At 53.1% G+C, this 19,247-nt stretch overlaps 1 protein-coding gene across 1 annotated transcript in view; it reads right to left on the bottom strand.

The window, feature by feature from the left end:
* The window catches only part of Ccdc85c (coiled-coil domain containing 85C), a 68,834-nt gene that overhangs the window by 36,470 nt on the left and 13,117 nt on the right, over window positions 1-19,247 (bottom strand).

Genomic DNA, 19,247 nt, shown 5'->3' with positions numbered 1-19,247 from the left:
CATAAATCACCCCCGCCCGTGGGCCGCGCTCATCTCCGTGTGCCAGCCACCCCAGTAGGCTTCTCTGTGGGCAAGGGGAGCCTGCGAAATGGCACACTCCAAGCAGGTGGACTGAGCTGATCCTGGGGCTCCCAAACCCATGCAGTGTGGACACCAGTCGTCTGGTGGTGGCCTTCAGGACCGTCTCCAAGCTTGGTCATTTCAAGCCCTGCTTCCCAGGTGGAGCCTATGTGGGTGACCATTCTGCAGGGATACTAGTTTGCTAACAGGATAAAGTCCCAGGCAGTGAACTTCCTATACTACAGGGTCCACACACACCTCTGCAGTTGCTCTACAAATTACCAAAATGCCCTCAGCAGACACTGTTCCTATTGGCCATGGAAGACAGCATCTGTCTTCCCATAGACTTCTAGGGAAAGCCAGAGAAGTAGTGCAGGCCACAGAAGAGCCAGGACCTGGCCAGCCCCAGGACACTCCCTCCCCATCGATGCCTCTCTGGGGTTTCGATACTGCAAGAGGGCAGTACTTGCCCTTGTACTTTTCTGCAGGCCTCTCCTCTGCAGAGCCCTGGAAGTCTTCCCTCTACCCCAGCACTCAGACTCACCTCCCAATCTAGTGTCCCCAGGGACCATGTGGACTGTACACATCCATCTTCAAGGATCTAGCACAGGGTCTTAGTGGCAGGAAGGGTCTAGTTAGATGGGAGGGGCAGCTGAGGTGTAACAGATATCCCAGGGTCCATCTATCAACCCTAGGAACAAAGTTTGATCTATGAAGCCCCTTGGTGCCCATGCAAATTAGATTTTCCTTACAGAATACAGACTGATCTCATTTTAAGGGGGGGGCGCACTGGACAGGACTGGGGAGATACTTAGGGCACAGTAGGGAGGACCACTGATTGGTGAACAGGCTCTTGTATATAGCATTCTCTAGACCACTGAGCAATCAGTGTGACAGCAGCTGCCACTGGGGGCTACCAGCCACCTTGAAGGGAGCTGGAGAGACTGGCCCTCTCTGGGTGGCCTCTGGCCTCGGATCATGCAGTCAGCCGGCTGCGCTCCGGATTTAGTCACAGGCCACTGAGCTCACTGTTTACAGCCGATTTTGCCAACAACAGCCAGTCAGAGGTAAAGCAGGGGCATCTGGAACAATGGGGTCTAATCCTGTCCTTTGAGGTCCCTGGTCTGACATCCATGCATTAGCTCCAAGTCACTCTCTCTCTCTCTCTCTCTCTCTCTCTCTCTCTCTCTCTCTCTCTCTCTCTCTCTCACTGGGCATACTATCTTTTCATGACTCCCAGTGCATCTTTTTCTTCACCTCCAGTCAGGAGCACGGCTGCCTGGGTTACAGAGATGTGGCACTGTGGTGGAAAGGAAGGACATCAGGCCTGGTGGTGGATGCCCAGCCCTGGACCCATAAAGAGGAGCCTGGAGAAGGGGTTTCAATCTCACCCTAACAGTTACTACACCTGAGTGGTCAGCATGGGACAAATGTGAGTTTTAGAATAAATAGAGGACTCCAGCTGGGGCGGGTGACACCCCCCCCAAGTGCATCAGCCCCAGGGTAGCACACTGCTCCCCGAGACATGCCCCAACCTACTTCCCCTGCCTGGTGGTTCTGTAGTAGAAGGGTCTATCCTGGGCATGCCAACCCCCACAGAAAGAACCACAACGACACGCAACAACAAAGCGGCAGAACCCAAAACAGGCATATTGACAAACCGGGACATGCTGGTGCCCTGCCCCTCATGCGCACATGCTCACACACACACACACACACACACCACACACACACACACACACACACACACACACACACACTGGGCACTGGAAAGCAGCCATGGCCACAGGGCCTCTACCCAGAGGTTCAGTGCACTGTTGAAGCACAGCCCCAAGATGTCCTGGGTGCTGATGACTGAGAGGCCAGACACAGGAGTGTCCCAGAGGAGCTAAAGGGGGGCTCCATGCTTGCCTGGCTCTCATCTTCCGAGAGCTAATTCCATGAACGCCCCCTGCCAGTATCTGCTTAGTGTTTGCCTTGTGCCGGGAGGTGTGCAAAGCCTCACAACTGGACCATCTCAGACCTCAGTAGTAAATGCCACTATGGCCCCATTTTATAGACCAAGAAGTCAAGGCTCTGGACAGAATGATCCCCTGCAGCCTGAGAGTTTTTTTTTTTTTTTTTTTTTTTAATCCAAGGGTTTCTTTTTTTAATTCAATCAACATTTCACACCTGCCTCCTGTCCCCACGCCCCCACCCCCCACTACTGGGAGACATGCCTTCTTGTTCTCCTTGGCATGGACAGGGGGGCAAGTGACCAGGTCTCTGCACTCCAATGTCCCATCTCTCTACCTATTGACAAGCTGAAGAACCACACGGACTCAGGGTGTGACCTGAGGCTTACAGCCTGTTAGGACCCTCTTGTTCCTAAAGGCACTTGCTCAAACCTGGCCAACTGGACAGGCACCTAGCCCAGCACTGCCTTGCTCCCCCACTTCAGGGTAGTAGTGGTTTCTCGGGGAGATAAAGACCCTGGTCCCTTCATGCAGCCTCCACCAAAAAGGGGAGGGGCCCACCAAGATAGCTCCAACCTTGAGGTCACAGAAGTGGATGGGTGGAAGCGATCCTAGGATGATCTACAATACTAAGGACTTTCAACGTCAGCAGCCTCACAGGTCAGCTATCCTAAGATCAATACGCCAGTGATACAAAGGGCATCTTGAGACTTTCAGTCCTTCAGGGGCCAGCCTGAGAGCTGCCTTGTATTCCCAGCACTGAGACACGGCCTGGCCTGTTCGTGGTGACAAGCCCATGAGGCAACTTCTGAAACAGCCATACACAGATGGACCTTACAGGAGCAGAGAGGGTGCCACTTGGCTCTGGAGACTAGAAGGAGAGATGGGAGTGTTTCAGGTAGATGACAGGGTAGGGGAGGGCACCTGTGCTCTGCCGAACAAGAACCAAGGGACCAGTCCAGTTCAAACTTGGACATCTGAGCCAATCTCAGCCCCTCCTTTGCTACCTGAGACTGGAATCCACTGTCTTCTGCTAGGAGCAAGGTTTATATAGTTGAAGGCAACCCCCATGCTCAACACACCACAGAAAAGGCTTCCTAGGCAGGAAAAGAAAAGGGCTGCGGCAGACTTCAGATTTGGGTCCCTAGAAGGTGTGTTAAATGGGGCAGGTGACAGACAGGACGGCATGTTTCTGAAAGACCAGAGAGACTGGGCTGAGCCCAAGTCCCCCAGGATACTTCCCACCTTAGAGGACTCTGGGCAAGGCCTGGGTCCTCATCTGTGAACCCCTGAGTGCTCTTGACTGGCTAACAGAGGGGCATGATTGGGAAGAAATGCTCACTGTACCTTGTGCCAAGGCTAGGGTCTGCAGAAGAGCTTGCAAAGGACATGTTGGGGGTGGGGGGAGAGTCTCCCCTGGGAACACTGAAGCGGAGCCTTCCTCAAGGCAGAAGGATAGGGCAGACCAGGCCACACATCCCACAATGTGAGCATTACTCTGAGTTGCGTTATTATTAGTGGTTTGGCCGGAAGCCAGACACAGACTGGGAGAAAAGGGCAGATAAAATGTGACTCCCAACAGGCTGCCAGCCAGCCCTCTGATCTCAGCAGAACCCAAACGGTGGGGGCAGGGACCCTAACAGCCTTCTCTGCAGGACCCACATCCTCACCTCACCTGGACATGCACCCTAGAGGCAGGGAAGGCCTCCCTTTCCCAGAGAACCTGCCACCACTCTGCACAGCCCCAGAAGCAAGGGCCTCAGAAATGCAAAGGGGGCTAACAGAGGGGCCCTAGGGCTCGGCAGGGTTGGGGATGTCTGTACGGAAAGAAGCTACTAGAATTAGGCAGGTGTCAAAGAGGAGAGTTAGATTCCAACTTTGCCCTCACTTTGTCCTGTCTGTCCAGCCCTTATGCCGGGGGCCTTCCCAGAGTCTGCCGTTCTGCGTAGCTGGAACTCCAGATGTGCACCCCGATGCCCAGCAACCCCCTCCAGGAAAGAATCAAGGAGTGGGGCTCCCATCAATCCCCTGTCTTTCTTCCTAAAGATCCAAACTGTTATTCCTCAAGTGGCACCAACTGTAAGTCATTTCTGGAGATGGCACTACCCACCAGAGGGTGAAAATCAGAGACCAGGAAACCCGGAACCACATCCTAGGGCTTTGCTCTAAAAGCCCTGGTGTCCCTGGCACCAGCCAGGCAAGCCAGCAAGTGTTTGCTCAGCTGCACTGGGAAGTTCTAACACGGTTCCTGGGACACCTGTGTCCCCAGATGCCATGAGGACAGCCCTGTCACACTGCCGGAGGGTCTAAGCAATTATAGTCTGACCCTGGCACCAGGACAAAACTCATAGCCATGAAAATCAACCCCTACTCACACCAGGGAGGCTCCATGAAGATTCGAGACAGTGATTCAACAGCCCTGAGCCACAGAGCGGGGCCACGCCAGAGCCAAGAGGTGGCCGGGTTCAAAGTGGAAACCCCTGTCACAGAGTGTGGGCTATGTGTTAGTCCTCTCCCTCACTGCTGCTTCAAATGCCTGCTGTGTGGTGGACAGAGTCTGCTGCAGTGTGATGCAGGTGACTGTGGTGAGGATGGCTGACTCGCAGGAGTGCAGGAGTCAGCTCAGAGAGCACCTGACTCAGGCCAACTCCAACGTGGGACCTTGGCGGGGAGGGGAACCACCATGCCTCTGTGTGTGTGTGAGTGTGTGCAAGTGTGAGTGTGTGAGAGTGTGTGTGTGTGTGTGTGTGTGTGTGTGTGTGTGTGTGTGTGTGTGAGAGAGAGAGAGAGAGAGAGAGAGAGAGAGAGAGAGAGAGAGTACACAATGAATATGTGGGGGTTACGGGGCAACCTGTGCGAGTCAATTCTCTCCTTCCACCAGGCAGGTCCCAGGATCATCACACTCAGGCTGTCGGGCTTGGCTGTGGCTGCCTTTCCCTGCTGAGCCATCTCCACAGCCCCAAAGTGGGCCTTTTTGATTTACAACTCATAACAGGATCACTCCGTTGGGACAGTGTGTGGCCATGACATGCGCAGTCTCCAGTCAGCTCTAAGCATCTGTCCATTCACCCCACAATCACCTGCTGTAAGGAAAGTGCTGGCGTTTCTGCCCTGCACTGCCCAAGGCTCCCATTAGTGATGTCCTCCTCTCTGGACTCAGGCAACCCTGCAGGCTGGGGGCCCTTTACAGTGGGTGACCCTCTCATACAGGCACCCTGCCAACTATTCTAGGGATAAAGAACTATAGCAGAAGACACCAGGAACAGGCACCACCTCCCTAGAAGCCCAGAGCAGCAGACCAAAGCCTAGGAGCTCCTTGTTCTGGGTTAATCCCCACAAATGCTCTATGAGACTAGGGCTTCTGGGGAGGGAACAGAGTCAGAGTCATGTGACCAAGGCTGCAATCCACCAAGCCAGACAGAAGAAGTGAAGCTGTCCCAGGACCCAAGAGACAGCTGTGGACTTTGGGTACCAGCATCCTCCAGCTGTCAAGGTCACCCCACCTGGATGCTAAACTTTTCTATCGCTAGCCCACAAGAACACTTAGTCCTGGAATTTGGGGAAAAGGGCAGAAAGCCCCAGAGCCTGCTATAAACACAGGAGTAGCTGAGCCCTGATGGGCAGGCCTAGAGGGCAGTAAAGATTCCTTACCTTCCTGGGAGTGAGTCACCTACCTCTCTCCCCTCCCAGTCCCACTAGGTGTTTCTCCAACTTGAGCCAACACACAGGTAGGCCCCACCCACTGTGTACAAGGACCTGCCTCTCCCCTGCTTGTGCCCATGGGGCCCACCTGCCAGGCCACTCCCTCTAGACAACTAAGCCATCCCACCAGGAAGCAGGAATGACCAAAGAGAAAGGGGAGACAAAAAAAAGCCCCGTCAGTGACCTCTAGACTTCCTCTCCCCCACGCAAGAGACAGCAGAGACCTGATCAGAGTCGAAGGGCTGGTAGCCATGAGAGCCCTGACCCTGCCGGATCTCTTCCTGGGCCACCTCACTCAGGTCTGCCACAAGGACAATCACATGATGACAGCAGCAACAATACCAGTAAACGCCCAGCTGCAACTGCTATGATGGCTGAATGCCAAAACTGCAGGGGTGTCACACAGGTCCCACTGGAAAGACACTTGACAAGCAGCAAGATGTGAGCGGAGACGGGAGTGACAGGGCGCTGTGACCAGAAGCTGAGCAGCCACCAGCAGCCAGGGGTGCACGCCAGGTCTGCCTCCATTGGCAGGAACATCACCTGTGGTCACGGGGATTACGTGAGCTTGGAGGCACCTCTGTCTCTGGTCTTCCCACACCTTGGAAGTTGATTTACGATGCCAGGAAGTCCTCAGAGGAAAAGCTGGATGGAAACTGAATCGCACACAGGCTAACTGGGTCTGGTGACTGATGGGATGAATATTTCAGGCAAGCAGATGGAATTTAAAGTCATACAACCACCTCCAGAGCATGCAATGCAAGCAGTGCCCTGGCTGGTGCTGTAACCCCAACCCTAACTCCAGCACAGCCCTCGGAGGTCAGTGGCAGGGCTCAGAGTCCCCCGGTTCCCTCATAACCACAAGGTCTCATGATCATGGGTTGGAGGCACCTCCGATGTTTGTGACAGGCTAAGCTGTGGTCCTCTCATGAGCAATTCTATGCCCAGCAAACAGTCGAGGGGCCTTCAGAAATGAACTGTTAGCAGCTGCTAAGTTGGCCCCATGGGTAAAAGTCCACTTGCTGCCAAGGCTGACAAATCAGACCTCAATTCCTGGGACCCACAGGGTGGAGAGAATCAACTCCTGCCAGGTTGCCCTCCAATATGCAGATGCACACAAATGACAAACGGTAAGCAGAAAATAAGATTTAATAAACCGTTTTCCCAATAGCACATGAATCCTGGGGCTAGAAAGTGAAGTAGTGCCTGTCCATCACACAGGCACCTCCTCCCAACTCTTAGAGAGACAATCCCTCCTCTTCCCAAGGACGCCCCTCTCTGTCCTGCTCACAGTGTCCCAGGCCACTACAAGGCTCCTGATTCGGCCCACAGGCCATCAGCAGTCACATGCTAACCACATCCTCCACAAGGAACCAGAGGGCCTGACGTGAGACAAACGATGGCAGCTTTGGGGATGCTCTTGCCTGTGGGTCAGGAGGGCCTGCGTACCATCCCTGAAAAGCCCCACCCTCCCACACCCCACTGGAAAAGCTCCAAGGACAGCTTCATGTCTCCTCAGCCCCCCTTCACCTGGCTCCTCTTCCAAGACCACACCTGCTGCTACCTGGTTGGTTCTCAACACAAGGAACTCTCATCCTTAGTTGACTGGGTGGTTGGTTGGTTTTCTCCCTGGTCATCCCAGGAATGCCTCTCTCTGCCCTGCTCACAGAATCCCTGGAGCCTAGAAGCAGGGCCTGGTATGCAATAGGCACTCGGGGAACGTACTTAGCACTGTACACAATGAAGGGCCTGGGTGTAGGGTTCTAATTCCTTCTCTTTGGTTTGGAGAGGACCATGTCTGGGCCACCTGACCCTGGGGCCTCACCTCTACAACACGTAAGACGAGATGACAGAGAGGGCAGGGGCATTCTGATGATGGTGAGAGATACAAGTCAAGACCCAGGATGGAACTTGGTGCCCCATATGAGAAGTGACAAGAAGCCAGCGTATCTGGAAGACACCATAGCTCATACTGCTGATCTCTCCTGCGGCCATGGAGCCTCCAGCCAGAACTGCTGCTGTCCGGCACACCCCCAGCACAGCCTTCATTTGCAGGGAACCTCTGGAAGGCTCTTGGACACAACATCACTAGATGACCCTGTCAAGCGCTTAGATTTCTGGAAACGTGAATGCTACGTAACTGCAAACCTGCAGGGTGACCCTGAGCTTCTCCAAGCACAACAGCCCAGCTTCAACAAGAGGCAATGCTGGGGACAGTGTCCAGGTCCCCTTCATAGAATTCTCCACCATTCCGTCCTGGGGTAGGACAGCTGGGAGCAGTGTGAACTTGTGACCAGTCATCCCCTGTGACAGAAGGGCGTCAGGTACATTCGGGAGGACTATGCTAACACTGTGTGTCTGTCCCCTTCCTCCTGCTTCCGTTGTACCCACCTTGCCTCTGCAATCACGAAACTGAGCTGCCATCTGCCCCGTTGAGGGCTAACAGGCCCCAGACCAGGGCAAACTGAAATTCCACATCTGCAAAATGGGACTAACCAAGGTTCTCATCCCAGGGATGGGCCTGGAAAGGCGTTCGGAGGGATGATGACCCTCATGGTCATCCTCATTTTTACAAACAGGGACCCCGAGAAGCAATAAATCTCAAAAGTCATGGCGCAGATGCCATCATGGAAAGGCAACACTCCCTGGAGAGTGGGGGCTGCAGCCAGAAGGTGGCCTTTCCAGACTCTTTTGGGGTACCAGGATATGCTCCTGCTTAAACAGCTCCACTCTGGGATCCTGCCTGTTCCCTGCCCAGCCTTCCACAGGGTGGGACCACTTTGCACCTTCAGCAGTAGCGGGTGTCATCAGTCAACAGGAAATGCCACAGAGGCATGGGGAGACCACCAGAGACTTGAAAAGACACCAGGACTCCCTGAGCTGTGCCTGTGCCCCTCAGCCACCTGATGACAAACTCTCCCTGAAGGGCCAGCGGCCTCTGTGTGACTGACATTCAGGGCTCAGCTGTCACCAATACCCAAACTATCTAGTGAGCCTTATCCTCTCTTGTAACATGCTTCCAAGGGCGACATGGAGACCTCAAGCTCAGGCTCTACAGAATGTATGTAAATTGCCAAGGGCTGGTGAGATGGCTCAGTCAGTAAAGTGCTTGACTTGAAAGCTTGAGGACCTAAGTTCGATCCCCAGAACCCACATGAAAAGCTAGCCTGGTGGCACAGTTGTAATCCCAGCATGGGGAGCCAGCCTAGCTTACCCAGCAAGAGCCAGGCCTATGAGAGACACTGCCCCCCACAACCAAATGGGAGACTGGAGATATGTATGGTTCAGTGGCTCTTGCAGAGGACCCGAGTTCAATTCCCAGCAACTACACCGGGCAGCCCACAACTGCCTTTAAGTCCAGCTTTAAGGAGACCCCATGACACAGGCCTCCAATCTCCACTCACATGTGCACGAAGGAGCCCAGAGCAGCTGGGCACCGGGACGCCTCACCCAGCACGGGTAACAGCTTGTCTCCCCTTCAGTCGCCCTTCCACAGTCTACATGCTTTAGCAGCCCCCGAGACCACGCTGCATATGCAGACCATGTGCGGTTAGCGCAAGGTTACATACTCAGGGTGGGAAGTGGAAAAAGGGGAGAGCGGCCGGAATCCCACAGGAGTCCAAGGATGCTTCTCACCCTTCTGTGAGGGAGCGTCAGCAGCCAGTCAGCCCATCCTGAGGGTCGCTTGCAACTGTCACACCTGTTGTTCCAATGAAGATGGCATCTGTTAGGCTCAGAGGACAGCACTCTGCAACAGGCTCCCGTTTGTCTTATTCCGTCTTTGACAGCCAGTGATTGCCCAGGGACTCGGGGCAAGGTGGAGAAACCTGGAGTGGCGTGACCTCGAGGCCCAGGGTCCCTAGTAGCCAGTTGTAGGACCCATTGTACAAAGGCTTGCCAGGCAGGGGAGGAATCCAAAGGCCCTGTAGCAGGTGTGGAGAAGGGGCGTCTGCCTCACTGCGGTTGGTTTAGTGTTGTGTCCACAAATGTCTGAACCACTTCCTCTAGAGTTGGCACTTTGCGCTGTGTCTGTATGTACACATGTGCACACGAGTGTGGGGGGGGGGTGCCAGCGAGCATACGCGTATCATTCCTCAAGTGCCATCCATCTTTGATTTGTTAAAGCAAAATAATATATATATATATATATATATATATATATATATATATATATATATTTTTTGTTTGTTTGTTTAAGATAGGCTCTCACCATGTAACTCTGGCTGGCCTGGAACTCACAGTGTACACCTCATTCACCCTCTGTAAATTAGCCCAGGAAACTCATAGGTTACCCAAGCTGGACTTTGCTAGAATGTACTTTGGTTTGGTGTTGGAGCACTACAAAGGGAGGGTACGCATTTGTTTACATCTCCACCCACGGAAGAGGCACCGACAGACTGACCTCATAAACAGTCTCTGCTGCTGGCTGAATCACCACCCAGGCCAACCCAGGTGCCTGCAGGAAGTGACCCCTCTCTCCTTTCCGAAGCTCAGGCTGCACGGGAAGACCCTGAGGAGAACCAGCTACAGTAGAATGTCCACACCCACTTCGCCGCCTCTCCCTCTGTCCCCACAGAGTAACCTTAGTCCCACAAGGTGGACTACAAAAGGAAGCAGACCACCCAGCTCAAGGCTTCCTGCTGTGACATTCAGAGCCAAGCGGTCCCAGAACTACATAAGCAGTGACACACTGACCTGTCATCCATGAACTTCCCATAAGCCACGCCCGCAGCCTGCCTGTCTGGTCCAGTGGCCTCACTACTGAGAGTTCTCGGTAGACACCAGTGAGCACCCATGTCACAGACTGGTCCCCCGACACACGTTCTCCCCTCCCTGACCGGCCCTGCAGCAGGCTAGATGACTTGAAGGCCAGACCCAAGCAAGGCCTGGTTCTGCTGTCCTTTGGTCTTGAGTTTGAGCCTCTCTCCTCACACGACCCACCATCACCACACCGGAGCACTGACTGCGGCCCGGGGACGGGCACACAGCTCTGAGGACGGGTCAGATGAGGAACCTGAGGCTCAGGGGCAAACTGGGTCTCCTTGGGCCATCCCCAAAACTACACTTCCTCCTGCACTGGCTGAGCAGATTCAGCAGGAAAACCTCATTGTGGAGAAGGTGGCAGCCTCTCCACCAGTCTACACAGCTGGACACCAAGGACAGCGAAGAACTTCAGCCCAAGAGTGAGCTCTTACTTGGGAGTCTGAGGGGACTATCTACCACAGGGAGGCACCTCAGGGCCTCATGCCTCAGTTTCTTCGTCTGCAATGAGTTTCATAGGTAATGGAGAAAGGCTGTGGGTTCTAAACATGGACCCGTGTGGGATGCATTATTGGGGCATGTGGCCAGAAAGCACCTCCTCCACATATCAGAGGGGGCTGCGTGGGGGGTGATGGGAGAGCTCACTTAGGGAGCTAATAAGCACCCACAGGCTCACACTGCAGCACCTGGGACCTCAAGTCTGGGGCCCAGACACACCTCCTAGTCCATTAGTAAATGCTCACCCTGGGGAATGCTTGGAGGATTCATTCATCCTAAAGGTAATATGGTTGTCTTCTCTCCCAATTACACGAGCTAAACTCCTCGCCAATGGCCCAGCAGTCACAAGTGTTTATCAAAAGGTCAACAACAAAAAATAGAAGCAATGGGAAAAATGATTTTAGCCACTGCACATGACAAAGGGCGCGCACGCGTGCGTGCGTGCGTGCGTGCGTGCGTGCGTGCGTGTGTGTGTGTGTGTGTGTGTGTGTGTACACGTACATGCATGTGTGCACAGGCCATGGGGTGTACACACACACACACACAAACACACACACACACACACACACACACACAATGATAGGGATGGGTGAAGGCACAAATGTGAATAGACTTCCTCCACACTCATACAGCAGCGCAGGAGGCAGGTGGGGCTACAGTGTGCAGATCGGGGCTTCTTCTGTGCACACTCATAGAGACCAAGGCAGGTAGAGGTGTAAACTATGTGCCTATCAAGACTCTAATCCACACAGCAACCAAGCAGTTACAGGCGTAGCTGTGCTGTGTAGGTGTCAGAACTACAACACACACACACACACACACACACACACACACACACACACACACACACACACACACACACACACGGGCATGTGCACAGGAGTCATTTAGGCAGGGCTTATCCCTCAGTCTCTGTTGCACATTCCTGCTGGACAGCCCAGAACTTCCAGGAACTCAGTCAGCAGAGTGGCCACAGCCCTGAAACAGGAAGTGCCCAGCCTGTCCCAGGGACCCAGGAGGAAAGAGAGCAGGGACAGCTTGGATTCAGCATCAAAGCTCAGTGGCCCAGCCACTCTCAGGGTCACCCCTGAGGACAGGGTGACAGACCAATTACAATTACTGGGAGTTTAAGACAGGGGAGTCTGTAACAGGCATTGGGGGAAAAAAAGGACTTTGGGGACACTGGTGGAAGAGGGTGGCTGGAAAAGTAACAAGAGGTGAGCATGTTGGCCAAAACTTAAAAACCAAGGAGAAGTTGAACATGGCGCTGTTCAGGACTCGGGAGGCAGAGGCAGGTGGATCTCTGTGTGTGAGGCCAGGCTGCTCTACAGAGTGAGTGCCAGGAAGGCCAGGGCTACACAGCAAGATCCTGTCCTTAAAAACTATAAAAAGTGATGCTTTCTATCAAGGGGAGAGAATAAGGGGTAGAAGAAATGGGAAAGACCAGACCAGACTGGGGAAAGGAGAACATGGCTACACAGTCCTCAGTTGCACCGGCATGGGGTGAGAGAAGCCTCTGTGGAGGGAAGATGGAAGGTGGCAGAGCGGGCCTGTTTCAGGAAGAATGCTCTGGAAGGGTGAAATGGGGGAGGGCTGCAGGTAGCCATCCCAGAAAAGCAGGGGCCTATGTAGAAGGGAGTATGGGAGGGTGAAAACCCACTGCCAGCCTTCAAAGAGGGATGCAGTCACACCCAGTGCCCCAAGGTCACAGGGAACCAGACTGGGTTGAGGAGAGGAGAGGGTAAAAAACCCTGGGCAGGACAGGGTAGTAAAGCCCAGGCACCCTGCAGCCCAGGGGCAGATCAAGTGCACACTGGCAGGGTCCTTGATGCCTGTACCTTCCCGCATGGATGCAGCTCCTGAATATAAATGCCCAAGCTCTTCCTGAAAGAGAGGATGGGGGAAGGGGGACACAGGGGGACAGAGTGGAGCCCTGGATCTGGGTCAGCTGTGCTCCCTTCTTCCCCTCCCCCATAGGGCTCATAGCCAAGCCCTGGGAAGTAGAAATCCATGGCCTAGGCATGGGTCTGACTGTCCTGGCTAGGCACCTACTGACCCCAGCCTAGGCAGCCTAAACAATGGTGCCTTTTGTTCCCAGGTTTCCCATTGTCTCCCAATTCTCTCACCCGCCTGAGCCAGGGCCAAAGGAGGATTTCCAGGCGGAATTTCTCAATGGGCTCACAGGGAAACATCCTGTCCACAGGACTTGCTGCCCATGGCCTAAAAGGCCATGAGGGGAGAGAGGGGGAGGGGAGCCAGGACCCTCTGCAAATGGCCCCAGATAAGAGCAGCTATTTTAAACACAGCAATCTTTGACCTGAGTGATGGAGCGGGTAAGAAAAAGTGCAGCTAAGTGGTAAAGAGCACACTTAGGAGGCACCAGGCCCTGGGTCCCAACCCTGGCACCAAAAACTCATCAAAAAAGTTGTTCAGTCCTCATCTGGCTTTCTTCATCACTGTCAATCAATGAAGATTCACAACTCATCGCTATCCTGAAAACTCTTGCTGGCTTCTCCTAGCAAGCCTGAGGATACCTGAGGGTACCCGACTTTTCCAGAGGGAAAATGAGGTTCACAGGAGTGGTAGGCCTAGATCCAGAATACAAGGCCAGCACACACACACACACACACACACACACACACACACACACACACACACACACACAAATGCACAACACACATCCAAAATTTAAATTAATTAAAATAAAGTAATATGCGTAACAAATCTATTACATATGATAAAGTCTAATACAATATAGAGGGCTGATCTATGGTCAGGTCCTCTGCACTGTGCTGGGGTTCACTGCCATTGGTTAGATGGGGTGGAGGGGGAATCACATGATGGCACTTCTGACGATGGAAAGGATTATCAATCATTTCTAATTTCCATTTACAAACACGTTTGCATCTCCCAAGCTTTTCTACTATGAGCAATGGGCTATGAAGGAGCAGGTGACCCCATAGGGGATGGGGGCTGTCCTTCACAGGCCCAAACAAGGACAGAACCAGCATCTGGGTATATGATGTACCAGGAAAAAAATGGCCATATGGACTTTGGAGTCAAGAAACTTCTGAGTTTTCTGCTAGAGTCCGACCTGCCAAGTCCACACAACTGCCCGCTGCTCACAAGGGAGATGAGGACCGCCCTCCAAAGAGAATGAACATGCATCCAGTTCAACAGCGGGTCTTCCTGGGGTAAGAGGAGATCCAAGAGACTGACTATCACTGGGTCACCACAACCACACCACAGCAGCACAGAGGCTGTCCAGGTGTTGCTGCAGAAAATGGCTATTGCTCTAGCGTTCTGCAATAGACAGCTGCCGTTCAAGAATAAGCTCGGTCAGGGCTGTGGGAAAGGAACTTAACTGAGTACCAGAAGCAGAACGGGTGGGGTTAGGGAAGGGACCCCCAAACCCAGAGTGTTCAAGGTTGGATGCCAGCTCTGCTGCCCTTTACAATAGGGTTCTTGTTTGTTTGTTTTTTGAAACAGGGTTTCTCTGTGTAACAGCTCTGAGTTGTCCCGGAACTAGCTCACTCTGTAGACCAGGCTGGCCTCCAACTCACTGAGATCCACCTGCCTCTGAAGTCATGCACCACCCCACCCCACCCCCAGCAATACTTGGATTATTTGGGGGACAAGGTTTCTCTGTGTAGTCCTGGCTGTCTTGGAACTCTCTGTAGACCAGGTTGGCCTCCAACTCAGAGAATCTCCTGCTTCTGCCTCCCGAGCACTGGGTCTAAAGGCATGCACCACCACTGCCCAGCAAGACTGAGATTTTTTTTAAAGCAAACTATATAACTTCTCTTTGCCTCAGAGTCCCCTTTAGGTAAAGGGGAATCATAAAGTTTCTCGGCTTTGAAAAGGTTGATGTCACTGTGCTCACATCTTGTTCATGGTCCTCATCAGCCCAACAACAGAACAATGTGCAGAGGTGGAAACTGAGGCACGTGGCTTTGTGTGACTGGGGTCATGCGGGTGGAACCACAACCAGAGCTCGGGTACAAGGGCCCTCCCCACCTTGGCAGCAGCTTTGGAGTGTCAACCAAGTGGCTTCTCACCTGGAACCTGCCTGGTAAGTCAGTATGACAAAACCAAGCACAGCAGGAAGACAGCTGGGTTACAGAACTGGGGCCCCTTCTTCCCTGGACCATGGCCTCAAGTGGAGGTGGAGACGCTCAGGACACAGGGTCCTCTGGGATCTCGGGCAGCAGTTGGACAGAATATTGTTTCCAGCTCACTCTTCCCCACCTTTGAATGGCACGCACACCATGTGTGGACGCTGACCGCCATGCAATCTTAAAGCCCAGGAAGGGAACAGACCGGTCTGCGGGCAATGTCGGGGGGGTGGGGGGTGGGGGTGGGGGCCGAGAACACACACAGGGTCGGGGGACCCACAAATGAACCTCAAAGAAGGGGTGCCTTACAAAAGACTCGTGGTGAGTCCACGGCCTACTTGAATAGACTGGGTCCCTAACTCCCCCAGGACTCCAACAGAGAACTGTGCCCTGCTCTTCCTGCAATGGAGACAGCCCTCCATCTGTCTCCCACACAGAGCCAAGTGAGATGCAGCCTAGGGACTAGGGAACACAGCAAGCACCAGAGGCACACAGGTCCCATCTGCCATTAATGGCCTCCCCAGCAGGTGGTATGGCCACTAGAGCAAGCTTGACCCAGAATTTTGAAAGTCAGGATACTGAACCACTAAAGCGCTCTCTCACAGTGGGGACACTGAGGCACATGGTATGTGGACAAATGATGAAGGCCCACACCTGGGAACTCACCACACCACACTAGAGCAGCCCAGGGAGTGAGATGAAAAACATGGCACCTGTGTGGACATTCACAAGGCCAAGGCAGGTGTCCCTGACTGACGAGTGGACACGTGTTTGGAAAGAAGGCCCTCGCACACATGGCCTCTGCCGTCTGTGTCACTGAGGCTATGCTGAGAGGAGCAGCCAGCACTGAGGGCAGGTTGGCAAGGAAGCCACCGGCTGCCCCTTCCACCATCCATGCTGCTGCCGTCAATACCCTGTGACTAAGGGAAGCTGCACCTTTAGCAAGGCCCCAAGTCATGCCGGGGAGCCTGGGGCCTGCAGAGAGTCCCTACCCTTTTAAACCAGGGATTCTGCCTGTTCCTATGGACAAGGGTAGGGTGGGGTGATGTCACCAGGAGAGAAATAGGAGGAGCAAGAACTGACATCCACTCTCCCTTGCCCACAAATTCTCCACCAAGCCTGCTACGAGCTCTTCTAGTCCTCCAAATGGGTAAAACTGACGTGGAGAAGCAACGGGTACTGGGATGTCTTACCTTACACAGTTGTGCCTCAGGGCAGCCTAAATTCCATGCAGGACTCCCAGGGTGACACCCCTACTTCTCCAGGTCCCACCAGCCTCCCTCTCAAAGGCAGCCCCCCCCCCATCCTTTGAAAGTCAAGAAAGCACCTGCTACAGTCCACAGAGCTTGCTTTACACCCAAGGCTAATGGTCAGAACAAAGCCTCCTCAAAACCTCAGATGAAGCTCTTGCTTGTAAATTCTCCTGTTAGTTTTTAAAAGGGGGAAAAAAATGAATGAACTGCATACATGTTCTCCATGGCCTAGACCCTCAGAAGTCTCTTAGGAGAATCCACTTCAATCCAGGAATAGTGAGTGGCACACACCTTTAATCCTAGCACTCGAGAGGAAGAGGCAGGGGGATCTGTGAGTTCAAGGCTAGCCTTATCTACAGTGAGTTCCAGGACAGCTGGAGCTATTTAATGAGACCCTGCCTCAAAAAAGAACAAATAAACAAACAACAGGGGGGGGGGGGAAAGGAGTCCACTTCACAGGATGGAGAGACGACTCAGCAGCTAAGAACAAAGATTGCTCTTCCAGAGGACCTGAATTAGGTTCCCAGTACCCACGTCGAGATGTCAAGTGGCTCACAGCTCTCTGTAACTCCAGCTTCCAGGGATCCTACGACCTCTTCTGACCTCCACAGGCTCCTTAACACACTTAGTAATCACTCACACAGACACATACACACACACATATATAAAAATAATAAAAACAAATCTTAAGGAAAAAAAAATGAGTCCACTCCATGGGTGACAGAGCTGACGATTGACAGGAAGGGAGCTCCCAACTCAACATAGCCTCATGGCCTGACGCCCAGCAGATTCCTGGTTTGCTTGTGAAATCCTGCCTTGGAGGTTCCAGAGGAAAGGTTTGGGGTGAAGACCACAGACTCCAGAGTCTGAACAGACACCTCCAAGCAGTCATGCCTCTCTCAGAACAAGGTCAGAGACAAAAAAAAAAAAAAAAAAAAAAAAAAGAAAAAAGTAAAAAGAAAGGAAGGAAGGAAAGAAGGAAGGAAGGAAGGCCAGGCATTGGTGGCACACACCTTTAATCCCAGCACTCAGGAGGCAGAGGCAGGCGGATCTGTGAGTTCAAGGCCAACCTGGTCTACAAGAGCTAGTTCCAGGATAGGCTCCAAAGGTACACAGAGAAACCCTGTCTTGAGCGCCCCTTCCCCCCCCAAAAAAAAAGAGAACAAGGTCAGAGGCAAAACAGAGGCCCATGGGGCCTGAGGATCTATACGTCTGTTCCAATTTCCCCAGAATGACAGAGGGTCTGCTTCCAGCTCTCCCACAGGCTTATCCAAATACGCAAAAGTAGGACAGTGTAGCAGGCAGGCGGCCATTCTGGCCTAGAGTTCCTTACACTCAGCAGTCTCAGAGATGGCTGCTACTTGAATAACAGAGCATAGGCCTCCCTAAGAGGCCCACGGAGCCCCCTACCAGGCCCTCCCAGCTGCCTCTGCCTGCAAGGCTGCTCGCACACCTGCACCCACCTTCCCACGGCAAGACCTGCCACTCTACTTTTCTGGTTGCCAATCAGCAGCCCCTGAAGGGCAAATGGGGATGATTGGACCCATGCTCAACACAGGAGGAGGGAAGGGGAGAGCAGGGCAGGCAGGACCAGACAGCCTTCCTCCTGCATGAGGAAGCCATGTGCTCCCTGGGTCTGATCGTCCCACTTACCCATGGTCTTACTTTCCCCAGTTCTAGTCATCCACAGTTGATGGGGCCTAAGGACATTAAGTGGAAAATCCCCAAAATAATTAGCAAGTTTTAAACTGTATTTGGGTGAGCGGGCGTGATGAAATCCCCTGCCGCCATGCTCTCCCCCAGGATTCCAATCACACCTGAGAATCCACATTGTATATAGCAGCCACCATCATGTCTCCCTCCTCAGTACAGCACACAGACAGGTCAATACGAGTCCAGGCTTTAGCAGAGACCGATGCACGTCTCACCATTTACAGTCACAGATATCTATGGGGTGGGTGTACAAGTGACTTTCTCTTTGCCCCAAGGCCAGCCCTGACACTCCTGAGCCTGTCTTTCACTGAGTTAAACAACAGCCAGGGCAGGTTCATATAACCAGAGAAAGAGCCTATTAACACATTCAAAAGTCACCAGAGGCCAGGTGCACAGGAGGGAGGTCAACATTCAAAGGAAGGGGCCAGTAAGATGGCTCAGCAGGTAAAGACACTTGCCCTGGCAAGCGAGGGGACCCACGCTCAGTCCTCAAATCCCATGGCAGCAGAAGAAAAACTCCTGAAAGTTGTCCTCAACCTCCACGGGTGTGCCATGGTACAGGCATCTTACACATCAACACACACACACACACACACACACACACACACACACACACACACTCAACACCTATACACACTCACCCCTCACACACAAAAGATGTGATGTGCACACAAGATAAATTTTTCTTAAAAAGAAGCAACTGAGTCCTGTCTTTGGTCTCCCCGTGTCTTCCACGGTTGTTTGGGGGCAGTGATGGGTACTGGCAGGTGATGCCTGTAGGGAGGGGAGGGCAGGGGAAATCGGATCCTCCGTGAGGTTTGGCTGTACTAGCAAATGATCCTGTGGCTGCTACTTCTGATTCTGGGTCAGACCAGACCCCCAACTGGCTAAGCACTTGGAAAGTGACAGCCTGAGGCCAGAAAGTCAGCCACAGCTACTGTAGGTCCTTAAAACCCCAAAACAACAGGAATGGGGTGGGGGAATATAAAAGATACTACTGGTTTGTCTGGACAGGGAATGTAGCTAATCTGGAAGCAGCCACCTAAGTGAAGCTCATAACTAAGAAAGGCTTGGACTTCTAGATCTTTCTAAGTTCCTCAAGGGTCTCTGGACACCAGAGACCTGATGCAACCACCTCAACCTCACAGATAAGTAAAGTGAGCCCATGAAATTGGGAAGAGACAAAGGAA

The sequence above is a fragment of the Cricetulus griseus genome, chromosome 5, assembly GCF_003668045.3.
Source record: "Cricetulus griseus strain 17A/GY chromosome 5, alternate assembly CriGri-PICRH-1.0, whole genome shotgun sequence".
Lineage (NCBI taxonomy): Eukaryota > Metazoa > Chordata > Mammalia > Rodentia > Cricetidae > Cricetulus > Cricetulus griseus.
Note: the sequence above shows the minus strand (reverse complement) of the source record. Positions and strands in the feature narration are given on the sequence as shown.